Genomic DNA, 17,530 nt, shown 5'->3' with positions numbered 1-17,530 from the left:
AAGACAAGCACAAAGAGATACAAACCAACCACAAAGAGACACAAACCAACCACAAAGAGAAAAGAGATAAGTACAAAGAGACACAAACCAACAACAAAGAGAGAAAAGACAAGCACAAAGAGACACAAACTAACAACAAAGAGAGAAAAGACAAGCACAAAGAGACACAAACCATCAACAAAGAGATAAAAGACAAGCACAAAGAGACACAAACCAACAACAAAGAGAGAAAAGACAAGCACAAAGAGACACAAACCATCAACAAAGAGATAAAAGACAAGCACAAAGAGACACAAACTAACAACAAAGAGAGAAAAGACAAGCACAAAGAGACACAAACCAACAACAAAGAGAGAAAAGACAACCACAAAGAGACACAAACCAAACACAAAGAGAAAAAAGACAAGCACAAAGAGACACAAACCAACAACAAAGAGAAAAAAGACAAGCACAAAGAGACACAAACCAACCACAAAGAGAGAAAAGACAAGCACAAAGAGACACAAACCATCAACAAAGAGATAAAAGACAAGCACAAAGAGACACAAACTAACAACAAAGAGACACAAACCAACCACAAAGAGAGAAAAGACAAGCACAAAGAGACACAAACCAACAACAAAGAGAGAAAAGACAAGCACAAAGAGACACAAACTAACAACAAAGAGACACAAACCAACAACAAAGAGAGAAAAGACAAGCACAAAGAGAAACAAACCATCAACAAAGAGATAAAAGACAAGCACAAAGAGACACAAACCATCAACAAAGAGATAAAAGACAAGCACAAAGAGACACAAACTAACAACAAAGAGAAAAGAGACAAGCACAAAGAGACACAAACCAACAACAAAGAGAGAAAAGACAAGCACAAAGAGACACAAACCAACAACAAAGAGAGAAAAGACAACCACAAAGAGACACAAACCAAACACAAAGAGAAAAAAGACAAGCACAAAGAGACACAAACCAACAACAAAGAGAGAAAAGACAAGCACAAAGAGACACAAACCAACCACAAAGAGAGAAAAGACAAGCACAAAGAGACACAAACCAACAACAAAGAGAAAAAAGACAAGCACAAAGAGACACAAACTAACAACAAAGAGAGAAAAGACAAGCACAAAGAGACACAAACCATCAACAAAGAGATAAAAGACAAGCACAAAGAGACACAAACTAACAACAAAGAGAGAAAAGACAAAGCACAAAGAGACACAAACTAACAACAAAGAGAGAAAAGACGAGCACAAAGAGACACAAACTAACAACAATGAGAGAAAAGACAAGCACAAAGAGACACAAACCAACAACAAAGAGAGAAAAGACAACCACAAAGAGACACAAACCAAACACAAAGAGAAAAAAGACAAGCACAAAGAGACACAAACCAACAACAAAGAGAGAAAAGACAAGCACAAAGAGACACAAAGCAACCACAAAGAGAAAAAAGACAAGCACAAAGAGACACAAACTAACAACAAAGAGAGAAAAGACAAGCACAAAGAGACACAAACTAACAACAAAGAGAGAAAAGACAAAGCACAAAGAGACACAAACCAACAACAAAGAGAGAAAAGACAAGCACAAAGAGACACAAACTAACAACAAAGAGAGAAAAGACAAGTACAAAGAGACACAAACCAACCACAAAGAGAAAAAAGACAAGCACAAAGAGATACAAACCAACCACAAAGAGACACAAACCAACAACAAAGAGAAAAAAGACAAGCACAAAGAGACACAAACCAACAACAAAGAGAAAAAAGACAAGCACAAAGAGACACAAACCATCAACAAAGAGATAAAAGACAAGCACAAAGAGACACAAACTAACAACAAAGAGACACAAACCAACCACAAAGAGAGAAAAGACAAGCACAAAGAGACACAAACCAACCACAAAGAGAAAAAAGACAAGCACAAAGAGACACAAACCAACCACAAAGAGAAAAAAGACAAGCACAAAGAGACACAAACCAACAACAAAGAGAAAAAAGACAAGCACAAAGAGACACAAACCAACAACAAAGAGAAAAAAGACAAGCAAAAAGAGACACAAACCAACAACAAAGAGAAAAAAGACAAGCACAAAGAGACACAAACCAACAACAAAGAGAAAAGACAAGCACAAAGAGACACAAACCAACCACAAAGAGAAAAAAGACAAGCACAAAGAGACACAAACCAACCACAAAGAGAAAAAAGACAAGCACAAAGAGACACAAACCAACAACAAAGAGAGAAAAAAGACAAGCACAAAGAGACACAAACCAACAACAAAGAGAAAAAAGACAAGCACAAAGAGACACAAACCAACAACAAAGAGAGAAAAGACAAGAACAAAAAGAGACACAAACCAACAACAAAGAGAAAAAAGACAACCACAAAGAGACACAAACCAACAACAAAGAGAGAAAAGACAAGCACAAAGAGACACAAACCAACCACAAAGAGAGAAAAGACAAGCACAAAGAGACACAAACCAACAACAAAGAGAAAAAAGACAAGCACAAAGAGACACAAACCAACAACAAAGAGACACAAACCAACAACAAAGAGAGAACTGACAAGAACAAAGAGACACAAACCAACCACAAAGAGAGAAAAGACAAGCACAAAGAGACACAAACCAATAACAAAGAGAGAAAAGACAAGCACAAAGAGACACAAACCAACCACAAAGAGAAAAAAGACAAGCACAAAGAGATACAAACCAACCACAAAGAGACACAAACCAACCACAAAGAGAAAAAAGACAAGTACAAAGAGACACAAACCAACCACAAAGAGAAAAAAGACAAGCACAAAGAGACACAAACCAACAACAAAGAGAAAAAAGACAAGCACAAAGAGACACAAACCAACAACAAAGAGAAAAAAGACAAGCACAAAGAGACACAAACCAACCACAAAGAGAAAAAAGACAAGCACAAAGAGATACAAACCAACCACAAAGAGACACAAACCAACCACAAAGAGAAAAAAGACAAGTACAAAGAGACACAAACCAACCACAAAGAGAAAAAAGACAAGCACAAAGAGACACAAACCAACAACAAAGAGAAAAAAGACAAGCACAAAGAGACACAAACCAACAACAAAGAGAAAAAAGACAAGCACAAAGAGACACAAACCATCAACAAAGAGATAAAAGACATGCACAAAGAGACACAAACTAACAACAAAGAGACACAAACCAACCACAAAGAGAGAAAAGACAAGCACAAAGAGACACAAACCAACCACAAAGAGAAAAAAGACAAGCACAAAGAGACACAAACCAACAACAAAGAGAGAAAAGACAAGCACAAAGAGACACAAACCAACCACAAAGAGAAAAAAGACAAGCACAAAGAGACACAAACCAATAACAAAGAGAAAAAAGACAAGCACAAAGAGACACAAACCAACAACAAAGAGAAAAAAGACAAGCACAAAGAGACACAAACCAACCACAAAGAGAAAAAAGACAAGCACAAAGAGACACAAACCAACAACAAAGAGAAAAAAGACAAGCACAAAGAGACACAAACCAACAACAAAGAGAGAAAAAAGACAAGCACAAAGAGACACAAACCAACAACAAAGAGAAAAAAGACAAGCACAAAGAGACACAAACCAACAACAAAGAGAGAAAAGACAAGAACAAAAAGAGACACAAACCAACAACAAAGAGAAAAAAGACAACCACAAAGAGACACAAACCAACAACAAAGAGAGAAAAGACAAGCACAAAGAGACACAAACCAACCACAAAGAGAGAAAAGACAGGCACAAAGAGACACAAACCAACCACAAAGAGAGAAAAGACAAGCACAAAGAGACACAAACCAACAACAAAGAGAAAAAAGACAAGCACAAAGAGACACAAACCAACAACAAAGAGACACAAACCAACAACAAAGAGAGAACTGACAAGAACAAAGAGACACAAACCAACCACAAAGAGAGAAAAGACAAGCACAAAGAGACACAAAGCAATAACAAAGAGAGAAAAGACAAGCACAAAGAGACACAAACCAACCACAAAGAGAAAAAAGACAAGCACAAAGAGACACAAACCAACCACAAAGAGAAAAAAGACAAGTACAAAGAGACACAAACCAACAACAAAGAGAAAAAAGACAAGCACAAAGAGACACAAACCAACAACAAAGAGAAAAAAGACAAGCACAAAGAGACACAAACCATCAACAAAGAGATAAAAGACAAGCACAAAGAGACACAAACTAACAACAAAGAGACACAAACCAACCACAAAGAGAAAAAAGACAAGCACAAAGAGACACAAACCAACCACAAAGAGAAAAAAGACAAGCACAAAGAGACACAAACCAACCACAAAGAGAGAAAAGACAAGCACAAAGAGACACAAACCAACAACAAAGAGAGAAAAGACAAGAACAAAAAGAGACACAAACCAACAACAAAGAGAAAAAAGACAACCACAAAGAGACACAAACCAACAACAAAGAGAGAAAAGACAAGCACAAAGAGACACAAACCAACCACAAAGAGAGAAAAGACAAGCACAAAGAGACACAAACCAACAACAAAGAGACACAAACCAACAACAAAGAGAGAACTGACAAGAACAAAGAGACACAAACCAACAACAAAGAGAGAAAAGACAAGCACAAAGAGACACAAACCAACAACAAAGAGAAAAAAGACAAGCACAAAGAGACACAAACCAACCACAAAGAGAGAAAAGACAAGCACAAAGAGACACAAACCAACAACAAAGAGAGAAAAGACAAGCACAAAGAGACACAAACCAACAACAAAGAGAAAAAAGACAAGCACAAAGAGACACAAACCAACCACAAAGAGAGAAAAGACAAGCACAAAGAGACACAAACTAACAACAAAGAGAGAAAAGACGAGCACAAAGAGACACAAACCAACAACAAAGTGAGAAAAGACAAGCACAAAGAGACACAAACTAACAACAAAGAGAGAAAAGACAAAGCACAAAGAGACACAAACTAACAACAAAGAGAGAAAAGACGAGTACAAAGAGACACAAACTAACAACAAAGAGAGAAAAGACAAGCACAAAGAGACACAAACCAACCACAAAGAGAGAAAAGACAAGCACAAAGAGACACAAACCAACAACAAAGAGACACAAACCAACAACAAAGAGAGAACTGACAACCACAAAGAGACACAAACCAACAACAAAGAGAGAAAAGACAAGCACAAAGAGACACAAACCAACCACAAAGAGAGAAAAGACAAGCACAAAGAGACACAAACTAACAACAAAGAGAGAAAAGACGAGCACAAAGAGACACAAACCAACAACAAAGAGAGAAAAGACGAGCACAAAGAGACACAAACCAACAACAAAGTGAGAAAAGACAAGCACAAAGAGACACAAACTAACAACAAAGAGAGAAAAGACAAAGCACAAAGAGACACAAACTAACAACAAAGAGAGAAAAGACGAGTACAAAGAGACACAAACTAACAACAAAGAGAGAAAAGACAAGCACAAAGAGACACAAACCAACCACAAAGAGAGAAAAGACAAGCACAAAGAGACACAAACCAACAACAAAGAGACACAAACCAACAACAAAGAGAGAACTGACAACCACAAAGAGACACAAACCAACAACAAAGAGAGAAAAGACAAGCACAAAGAGACACAAACCAACCACAAAGAGAGAAAAGACAAGCACAAAGAGACACAAATTAACAACAAAGAGAGAAAAGACGAGCACAAAGAGACACAAACCAACAACAAAGAGAGAAAAGACAAGCACAAAGAGACACAAACTAACAACAAAGAGAGAAAAGACGAGCACAAAGAGACACAAACCAACAACAAAGAGAGAAAAGACAAGCACAAAGAGACACAAACCAACCACAAAGAGAGAAAAGACAAGCACAAAGAGACACAAACTAACAACAAAGAGAGAAAAGACGAGCACAAAGAGACACAAACCAACAACAAAGTGAGAAAAGACAAGCACAAAGAGACACAAACTAACAACAAAGAGAGAAAAGACAAGCACAAAGAGACACAAACTAACAACAAAGAGAGAAAAGACAAAGCACAAAGAGACACAAACTAACAACAAAGAGAGAAAAGACAAGCACAAAGAGACACAAACCAACCACAAAGAGAGAAAAGACAAGCACAAAGAGACACAAACCAACAACAAAGAGACACAAACCAACAACAAAGAGAGAACTGACAAGAACAAAGAGACACAAACCAACAACAAAGAGAAAAAAGACAAGCACAAAGAGACACAAACCAACCACAAAGAGAGAAAAGACAAGCACAAAGAGACACAAACTAACAACAAAGAGAGAAAAGACGAGCACAAAGAGACACAAACCAACAACAAAGTGAGAAAAGACAAGCACAAAGAGACACAAACTAACAACAAAGAGAGAAAAGACAAAGCACAAAGAGACACAAACTAACAACAAAGAGAGAAAAGACGAGTACAAAGAGACACAAACTAACAACAAAGAGAGAAAAGACAAAGCACAAAGAGACACAAACTAACAACAAAGAGAGAAAAGACAAGCACAAAGAGACACAAACCAACAACAAAGAGAGAAAAGACAAGCACAAAGAGACACAAACTAACAACAAAGAGACACAAACCAACAACAAAGAGAGAAAAGACAAGCACAAAGAGATACAAACCAACCACAAAGAGAGAAAAGACAAGCACAAAGAGACACAAACTAACAACAAAGAGACACAAACCAACCACAAAGAGAGAAAAGACAAGCACAAAGAGAAAAAAGACAAGCACAAAGAGACACAAACCAACAACAAAGAGAAAAAAGACAAGCACAAAGAGACACAAACCAACCACAACGACTCTAAACAACCTCACAGAAATATAAAACATCCACTGAGAGACAGAAAATAACCTCAAAGACAAATATAAATGGTAAACGAACTGCACTTTTCTAGTTCAGCTGACCACTCAAAGCACTTTTACACCACATTCACCCATTCAGTTACACACCCACGCAGCACGTCTTAGTCTACATGGTTGCATAGATAGATGCACCAGGGCCAAGGACACTTCGAGGCCCGGGTTCCCGGGAGCCGAACCACCGACCTCCTCCAACAATAAGCTATTTACAGGGTCTCAACAAGTCAAACTTAAGACTTTTTAATGAATACAATTTAAGACCCATTTCACAACCATACTTGCAAAAATGTACAAAAGGCCTGAAGGAAACTCGGAATTACGATTTTTTTTTTACAACTCTTTCACATTAGAATACAAAATGCTGAACCTCACTAAAAACAGCAGGAGCCTCTCTATTGTGAACTAATATATATAATTTTTTAATTGCAAGACTTATATATAAACAAAGTGAAGAAGAAGAAGAAGTGGATTGTTCTGGGCCACATTAATGGAGACATGAAAATGCAGTAACTACAGTAACATTAGGTGACGTGGTGCACAATAACGTGATTTTACTTTGTTTTACCATCATCACGTCAGGGTTTCTCATCAGTTTCATGCGTGTGTCGGTGCACGTAACCTTAGACTCGTTTCCTGAGCGGAATCCAGAGGAAAATACACCGGTAACGGGACACGGGACGATTAAAATATGCAAAACGCCGCAACGGAGCAACAGAAGAAAGATGTCCAGCACCAACTAGTTTTGCTGGATAAATTGTGACCGGAGTGCTCAGGTACTTTTGTTCCGTTTTGTTGTCAAAGCGTCCTCAAAAATCTAAATAATTAAAAGTAATACTGAAGTTTATGCATTTGTTTTAAATAAAAGGAACCTTAATACATTTTGAAGACCTTTCAGAATCATACTTAAGGCATTTTATGAAATTTTAAGACATTTTAGACATTTTAAAGCGTCAAATAATTGGATTTTAGACATTTTAAGACTTTTTAATACCCCACAGATACCCTGTATTTAACAACTGTCTCCTGACAGTCAAATTTATGACTAGTTATAGCAAAAATTAAGAGAAAAAAATGTCTTTAGGACGTGCAGATAGCTGCATGTGGTCATTTGGTGGAAATGCACGGGCCACATGAGGTCAGTGATGGGCGGGTTTCAGACACAGCCTTGTTCTAAATCTAAATTAAACTGAATTTCTGCTCCTGATTTCGGTCACCACCGAATATCTGATGCTCTCAGGTAATAATGAACGAACCACACAAAAACAGTTTGCTGTACAGAACCAGACCCAGAACATAAAACCACCTTCAGATGCACTTACCTATCGTCAGCAGTCCCATCAAACTTTTCCACTGGCCTTTACTGATTTCTGCGGATCTCTTCTGGTCTGTCCCGGCCTGCTTTGGTGTGCCCTTCAGAGTCTGACTGGTTTACTGGTCCGGTGCTGGTTTTGGCCTGGTTCTGGTCCAGTGTGAGGTTCCTGGGTCTTTGGTCTCTGACTAATTTATGAGATGTTCTCTGGTAGAGAGGCTGTATTCCTGTTGTAGCAGTACTTTTTGCAGTAGAAGTAGTTCCTGTTGATGTTGTAGTTCTTCAGAGTTTGCAGTAGTCTCACAGTAAATTATTTTTTGTAGTAAAATTGTAGTTAAAGTGTAGTAATTCTGCTGGGTAAGGACAGTCTCAGAGTTTCAGATTGTATTCTGGGAGCTGCCCTGCCCATCCTGTAGAAAGAGAGGAAGAGGGGGAGGAAGAGCGGGAGGAAGACAGGGAGGAGGTGGGTGGGAGGTAAAGGAGAGGAATACCAGGATATGGAGGAGGGCAGGAAAGGGAGAGGGGGAAAGGGGAAAAAAACATGTCAGGAGATGGAGGAACAATTTAAATCAGAACTGAATCACATATAGTTGCACAGTTGGAGGCCATTTCAGTTTCAAACACACAATGTGATGCTGTTAACATGGAAACAAGAGTGAGTGAAAGTGCTGCTTCTACCTGCTGATAGTATCAAGTAAAAATAAAATATATCGATTTATTTCTCTGCTCCTAAGTTGAGCACAAAAAAAGCGAATTGACTGAAAGTCTTCGCACAGAAGATGAGGATTCGCTGTTAGATTCGCTGTCAGCGGCTGCCATTTATGACCAGATCTGTTCTGTCTGCAAACATGACCACAAGGAGACTGAAAAATGACACGAAGCAAGACAAAATGACCACAAGGAGACTCAAAAATGACACGAAGCAAGACAAAATGACCACAAGGAGACTCAAAAATTACACGAAGCAAGACAAAATGTCCACAAGGAGACTGAAAAAACTAAATGGCCACACAAGATGAGCACAGAGAGAAAAAAAGAGATGGAAAAAGGTACAAAAAGACTAAAGAGAGAGACACATAATGACCACAAATAGTTTCAAGACCATCAGAACAGTACAAAATGACAACAAATAGACTTAAAAGGACCAAATAGCAGCATAGACAAGTCAAAAGCTGTTCAGGAAGGGACTTGATACTACAAACAAAACACAAAGTGAGCATCTTTGGTGCTGATATGCCAGCAGCACATCTTAATCTACACAGTACTGAAGGCTACACTCTGCTTTTTCTCCATCACACACATTCAAACAATGATGGATGCAGTGGAGGAACCATGAAGTTGCTCAAGGACACTTTGATTTGCCGTGCTGGGAGGCAGAGGATCTGATTGGCAGATGACATTTCTTCCTTTCGGAGCTACAGCCACTCTGTGTGACTGCAAAATGAAAAACTGTTAAACTAATTGATGCTTGGGATTGGATGTCACTGTGCAGGAGGGGTTAAAAAAGAATACTGACCAGAGAAAAGCCCCAGAAACGATGCTCATCTTACAGAGAAAATGATGTTACGGAGAGAATTTCATTCCCTGACATTAGCTTGTCAGGTAGTGCCTCCCTCCAGGCAGAATGAACAAAAGGTGTCAGAGCTAATCAACGGTGGAGTGCCTCAATTGATCTTAAAGGCCCAGGAGAAGAGCAACATCCTAAATGTTGTAAACTTGGCTGTCATCCTACCAAATAATCTCAGAGGGAATCTTACCTGTTTGATAGAATAACACAAAATAAAGTATTCTGGTAAAACTGCATAAAGAGCCGCCTTTAGGATAAACCTCTGGTGAGCCAGTAGCTTATGGTAGCATACTGGCAGGCAGCTGGTGGCCTGCTAATTGTTAACAGCATGCTAACCAGCTGGTCTGTGTGGGTCTGGCTATGAAATCAAAATGTTTCCACAGCAACGCAGGCAGGAGGAGGACATGTTGGAAACAAGAAAACAGCTAAAGAAAAAGTACGACACTGATTAGAAGTACTTCCTGTGACTCACAATTCCTGTTTCCTGTCTCGGTTGCCAAGGAAACGGATGTTTGGCAGGAAGACTCTGAGAAGCTGGACCGCACTGATAACACTTTGTACTTGTATCTTTGTGAGGACCCTCTTTGATTGAGACCTGATCTTAAACTGAACCCTCAAACGGCTCTGTGACGAAGCGAGGACCGGATGTCCCTTCAAGGCCTGAAACTTACAGAAGTCCCCACAGACACAACTGGACAAGAACACACACACACATACGCGCTATGTTCATGTTCGTTTGATAATGTTCAGTCACAATTTGTAGCTTCAGACTGAGTTAGGCAATAAATATGACATTATAGACTCCACACAGTCGCTTCTGGCTGTGACCTGCACCAAAGGATAGTTCAGGGGTCGGGAACCTATGGCAGGTGTGGCTCTTTTGATGATTGCCTCTGGCTCGCAGATAAAAATAAATATTCTCACTTGTTTTAATCCATCCATCGATTTTTCATGTCCTGTTCAGGGCTGCAGGAGCAACTGTCCATTATTTTAATTAACATTGTCAGAATCAAAGGAATAGTGTCTAATCCAGACTTAGAAAGACTAATCCATGCATTTGCCTCCAGCAGGTTAGACTGCTGTAGCGGCTGCTCACTGGGCTCTAAACGGGCCGTAAGACAGCTGCAGGACATCCAGAACGCTGCTGCTCGAGTCCTGACTAGAACCAGGAAATACGGCCTTATTAGTCCAGAGCTCAGGTCTCTGCTCTGGCTTCCTGTCGCTCAGAGAATAAACTTTAAAACAGTTCTGTTCGTGTACATCTCTGACATGTTAGAGCAGGGGTCGGGAACCTATGGCTCGCGAGCCAGGTGTGGCTCTTTTGATGATTGCCTCTGGCTCGCAGATAAAACTAAATATTCTCACTTGTTTTAATCCATCCATCGATTTTTCATGTCCTGCTCAGGGCTGCAGGAGCAACTGTCCATTATTTTAATTGGATGATGCTGGACTACGTTGCAGCGTAAAACAGGTAAACGGCCCCTTTTGAATCAGTCTGCTCGGTCATTAGCTCAAAGCTAACCCTTCGACGAAGAAGATGGCGAAAAGAAAAAAAGATGACGAGTATCGTACATTTCAGGCCGAATGGACTGAAGAATTCGCCTTTGTGGAGAGAGCAAATTCTGCGGTGTGTCTAATTTGCAAAGACAAAATTACATCGATGAAACGGTCGAATGTAAAGCGGCACTTCGACACGCGCCATGCTACCTTAGCATCAAAATACCCGGCAGGAGGCAGCAGAAAGAAAGCGTGCCAAGAGCTACTAAAATATATTATATGGCTCTCATTGAAATAAATTTCCAAATTTTTTGCTTTCATGGCTCTCTTAGTCAAAAAGGTTCCCGACCCCTGGGATAGTTGAACAGTCCAACTCCTCCCACATCCAAGTAGTTTATGTTTTAGAAGCCACGCCCACTGACCCATAACCAGCCAAATTGGACGCGGGTGGAGTTGGACAATCCAACCAGACATATTGGATTACACATGCATTAAAGGTTTTTCATAACCCTCAGATATGTTGCAGACAAGCTGTCCTTTGCATGATGCACTGATGACAGGAACATTTAATGCCTATAAAAGTGCAACTAAGTCCTCAACAGTCAGGAGTCCAAAGTATCTTGTGCTGCTACGCCAAGGGACTTTCTATTAAAGGAAGTTAAAGATTGTTTCAGACCATATATGTGTCAGGATTCATAGTTGTAGCTTGAGGAAGAGGAGCCCAATGCAGGAGTATTGAAGTAGGTAGCAAAGACAGGCACTGGAGAATAGCTGAAGTTTTATTTGAACATGAAGGGACAGCCAAGGCAGAAATAAACCAAGTACAAACAAAACTGCAAGAACTAAACTAAAGAGGTGCAAAGGATGAACTGATGGACAGACTGACTGACACCATAAACGACGACGTAGATCCATAGGCGAACAAACAACACTGGAGAGCTATAAATACTGAGAAGGCTGATGAGTAAAGTGACAAAAGGTGAGTGAAACCAGGCGACCGAGCCAAAAATACTGAGGACCACTCGGGGTAAAAACAAGAAACAGAATCTAACACTGAGGACGGAAAAGAGAATACAAACAATAAAGTTCAAGATACCATAACCCAAACATGACCACAGAACACAGACTAAAGCAAGACACTAAGAAATAACTAAACCATAGCAGAGGAAGATGGATTGTGACAAGATTCTGTGACAAGAATCAGTGCTCTGACTGTGGAAATGACCGAATTCTCACAAATCAGCACTGTGGCACGTCCCCACAGGGTTGTGCTGAGGCGTGGTTCTTTTAACTTGACATCTAAAATGTTACTTGTATGAGGCAAGCACAAACTAAATGTTCATTTCTCTGATTCACCACTGTCTCAACGATTTTCAAGCTCATTAGACCACCATGACTGTGTTTAAGCAGGATCAAACCGTTCGAGGTGCCATTGCCATCATTGACACGTTACACTTTAGCTAAGGCTCAAATCCACTGTTCATATGGGAAACATTTCACTGATGTTTACAGTTCTTGCAATGGGAATTTCTGCTGTTGCATTCTCAAGTTTAGCTGAAAACACTCGTGTTGGAAAAGCTACTAGTCTGGCGTAAGATCAAAAAAGGGGCCTATACCGAAGCTTTATGAACCACAATCACCTTTTAAGGTTGCTGTAATCAAACCTTTACTTAAAAAAATCTACTCTAATTGGCTAATTATCGACCCATATCCAATCTCCCTTTTTTGTCTAAAGTTATTGAAAAAATAGTTGCATTTCAACTTTGTGATCATTTACATAGAAATAATCTGTTTGAAGAGTTTCAGTCAGGATTCAGAGTGCATCACAGCACAGAAACAGCATTGGTGAAAGTTACCAATGATCTCCTGTTAGCCTCTGATAGCGGACTTGTTTCTGTGCTTGTCCTGTTGGATCTCAGTGCTGCATTTGATACGATCGATCACAGCATTCTGTTACAGAGACTTGAACATGTTATTGGGATTAAAGGAACTGCATTAGGCTGGTTTAAGTCATATTTATCTGATAGATTCCAGTTTGTTCTTGTAAATGAAGAATCTTCCTCACACGTTGGAGTAAGTCATGGAGTTCCTCAGGGTTCTGTGCTTGGACCAATTCTTTTTACTTTATACATGCTTCCATTAGGTAACATTATCAGACAGCATGGCATAAATTTCCATTGTTATGCTGATGATACTCAGCTGTACTTATCTATGAAACCAGATGAAACTAATAGGTTGGTCAGACTACAAGCCTGTCTTAAAGACATAAAGACCTGGATGACTCAGAACTGTCTGCTTCTAAATTCAGACAAAACTGAAGTTGTTCAGTTGAGCGCTTCAGGGAGAAATTGTCTAGTTATATAGTTACTCTAGATGGTATTTCCTTGGCTTCTAGTCCTACAGTGAGGAACCTTGCAGTTATTTTTGACCAGAATTTATCATTTGACGCACATATAAAACTGGTTTCTAGGACTGCCTTCTTTCACCTTCGTAATATTGCTAAAATCGGGAACATCCTGTCTCAAGGTGATGCAGAGAAACTAGTTCATGCATTTGTTACTTCAAGATTGGACGAATGTAATTCTTTATTATTGGGCTGTCCCACATATTCTCTGAAAAGCCTCCAGCTGATCCACATTTGTTGTAATTTGTTTAATTGAATTAAACAGGAATGCTACGATGTAGCAATAAGTGACGGGCTCAGTGTTCGGTTCATGTGATCAAGGCAAAACCCAAACACTGTAGACTGAAGCCAGACAAGCAAAACATAATATACCGAAATAAAAAATACCAGAGCAACTAGTATTTTTCATATGACGAGACCATGATTGCTCCAAAAAGGACACAGTGTGGAAAGAAATAGCAGAGGAATTGAAGCAAACCTGGAAAAATAACCATCACCATAGTAAACAGCGCAGTCATTTTTTAGTGTCCTCCAACAGAAACTATCTGGGGAAATGCAATGTTTAGACTCCATGTTGCTCTTCCCAATTACAGCCTTTTACAATTCAGCAGTTATCGTCATCACACAGTCAGCACACATCAAACATGATGTCATAGCCAAGTTCATTAGTGGCTTGCAGTGAAATGAAGAGACAGCTAAAGTCACACAGTGTGCGTTTGCTCTTAAAAGTTGACAGCTTTTCCTTTCCTTCTAATCACTAATAATTCCTTATTTTCTTCATCTCTCATAGATGTAACATTTGCTAAATGGAAAATAAAGGTTCAGTTTTCTTCAGCGATTTATTTGAGGATGATTTCAGTCACTTACAAAAAAATGCAGGCTATCAAGCCACCTTCGTGGGATGCAACCAAGCAACAAAGCTTGAAAGTTGTTCCCCTGATGTGCTTCAGCAGAGATATTCCAGGTAAAGATGCTGCCTGTGCAGGGTGTCACCACTGTCCTGCCACAACATGCCGCATGCTCTGGTCATGCTGATCCTTGGAAGAGTTTTTTTTTTACATATGCTACGATGCAACCTGAAGGCAAATCCCGTAAAAGATTGATCACAAACTGGTCCCCTTCATAGAGTTAGTAAAGAACCATTTCCTTTTGTGATTACAGACTTCCTTTCTATTTTTATCTGTTTTATTTTTACAAATTCTTACAAGCTACTGCACTGTCACTCAGCTACCTGAACCTGTTGATGCAGTGAGTATATTTTCGATGTATATGGGGCTTATTTCTCTTTTTTCCCCCCTCAACCCTGGAGGTCGGGGTAGGGGTGATCACAACTCTGCATTTACTGCATTTATAATTATTTTTCTATTGTTCAAAACTCAAAGAATTTGGAGACAGAGACAGAAAGGCAAAAATAACACGCTGGAACACCTCGACCAATAAGAAATGCCACAGGTAATTTCAAAGGTAAGACTTCCCAACCTGGGCCAATATAGGGATGGTGTTAAATATCTCTCCTGAATTTTGTTTAGTTCCTACTTTCTGCAGCGGAAATATGGAAATAACCCCCCAATCATCTCTGGTTCATGAGGAAAGTTGCTGCAGTCAAAATACAGCTAAATTATTGCTTCAGTTGCAGTTGTTTGGTCCTTACCTGAGTTTTAAATTCAGCTTTTGCATAAACTCAAATAACCTCAACTCAGCAAACACCTTGTGGGTGAAAACAACCTAAAATCTATAGAATTTATAATGATATAACTGAAAGAAAAGCAGCAAACTGTGGAGGAAACTGGAGGAAATTCAAGCCATAGTTTATTATTTTATTATTCAAATTGCTGTCGGTTCATTTCTGTTGATAAACTAATCAACCCTTACAGAATAATTCCCATTAATGTACCAATTAAAGCTTCCTGAAAGCCCTGATCGCACACGAATCGCAGTAAACACACACCATCATATTCTTCCATCATCACATCCTGATAAGACTCCTGCAGGTTTTTTCTTGGCTGTGCAGATGTGGTCAGATAACCAAAGATGCATTTCATTGTTAAGTGTGAACAGGATGTGTGTGGCGTCCTGGAAATGTAGCTCCCCTGGCCATCACCATGGTAACCAATGGCAGGAGCTGATAATACTCACTGTATTCACTCTCTCTGACACACACTTTGTCTTGTCAAGTTTCTCACGCTGCTTGGAACCTCAACACTGAAGACAAACTGTTCAGTTTCCTTCTCTGATTTCTGAACAAAATCTGAGACTCTCAGCGGACAAAACGAGCATCAACATGTAAGACCGACTGAATAAAAGCACGAGTTACAGATCAAAACAAGCGTATTTGTTACAAACAGGAGGGAACGTTGGCCTCAAATTCACCCAGTCTCAGTACAAACATCTGAAAACCACACTGATCCTGGTCCGATCCTCACAGAGTCCTGACCCCAGCATCAGGGAGTTACACTGAGATTCACTGTGATACCTCAGGCTCCAGGACCACAGCATCTGTATGGGGAAGCTGTTTAAATTCCATGTTTGAAAGGCTAAAAATGCACTTAAAAAAATCATTAAAACCATCCTAATGTGAGGCACTAAAAGACCAAAACGACCTCACAGAAACACTTTCTACTCTGTAGGAAACCTGACAAACGTGTGTACATATGGTGTTTCGACAGAAATGTGATAAATGTAGAATTTACAACACTTACAACACTTTCCAAATTATTTCAAACTCCTCCAGAGCTGAAAAAGGCTAAAAATGCACTTAAAATGCTACAAAAAAATCATTAAAAAAATGTGAGGCACTAAAAGACCAAAACGACCTCACAGAAACACTTTCTACTCTGTAGGAAACCTGACAAACGTGTGTACATATGGTGTTTCGACAGAAATGTGATAAATGAAGAATTTACAACACTCCAGGAGACAATTGCAAAAACTTTCCACCAGTTATTTCAAACTCCTCCAGAGCTCCCATTAATCCCAGACAAGTCCTCCTCCCTCCTTTCTCACAAGCCTCGACAACCCTTCTCACTCTGTGGTTTAAACAGCACAAAAATGCTTAAAAACTCAAACATTTAATTCAACAACAATCATACGTCAGATATACAATCAGATTCATCACCTTATTTCTTTAAACTGATTAACTATTACCTCCTCAACAGTTTGACCCATTTCACAGATAAACCAGTTAACATTCCCTATCAGATCAAGTCTTAAATACAGTTTTAATATGAATTATTTTGTACTTTACAGACACAGAAATAAATTCTACTAAATCACACACACTATGTGTTCATGTGCAGTTAAGGCTCGGCTCGGCCATTTAATGGGTTTACTTTGCTTATCTGAGTCCAACTTCACTGGTGGATTAACCTATTTAGCACGAGGCTTTTTCTGAATGACACATTAACTCAAAACAGGTAACAAATAATTAAGATGCCAGGAATTCAGAACCATTTAAGTTGGACAGCTTTGTAAATTTCAGACATTTTATATGCTTTGTCAATATTTTTATTTATCTCTATAAAAGAGATCATTTTCCTCCATCCCTTCTCTGTTGTTACCAGCTTCTATTTCTTCAGATTTCTGTGTTAGAACCTGGAACATAATTGAATTTTTTGGGGGGCTTTCATGTGACGGACCTACAAGTAATAGTTCAAACTGGTGAAAGGAAAAGGAAACAAAAAGTATTTTTTAAAAAGTGTTGCATGTACCCTTTGCTATGCTGATCAGTTACCTTCAGAAGTCACATAATCACAGTTTAAGTTACTGTATTTTGCGCACTATAAGGCTCACCTGATTATAAGGCGCACGTATTACGTAATGTTCTCTGATTGGTTTAT

General features: G+C 39.2%; 1 protein-coding gene across 1 annotated transcript in view; it reads right to left on the bottom strand.

Annotated features, from left to right (window-relative positions):
- The window catches only part of shank3b (SH3 and multiple ankyrin repeat domains 3b), an 80,781-nt gene that overhangs the window by 56,571 nt on the left and 6,680 nt on the right, over positions 1 to 17,530 (bottom strand). Inside the window, exon 2 of the mRNA XM_072377905.1 lies at positions 8,237 to 8,636. The gene's annotated coding sequence lies outside the window, so the exon portion shown is untranslated. The remainder of the gene's footprint in view (positions 1 to 8,236; positions 8,637 to 17,530) is intronic.

The sequence above is a fragment of the Leuresthes tenuis genome, unplaced genomic scaffold, assembly GCF_036924035.1.
Source record: "Leuresthes tenuis unplaced genomic scaffold, fLeuTen1.0.hap1 SCAF_23, whole genome shotgun sequence".
In the NCBI taxonomy this organism is placed as follows: Eukaryota; Metazoa; Chordata; class Actinopteri; order Atheriniformes; family Atherinopsidae; genus Leuresthes; species Leuresthes tenuis.
This window is presented reverse-complemented; position numbering and strand designations above follow the sequence as displayed.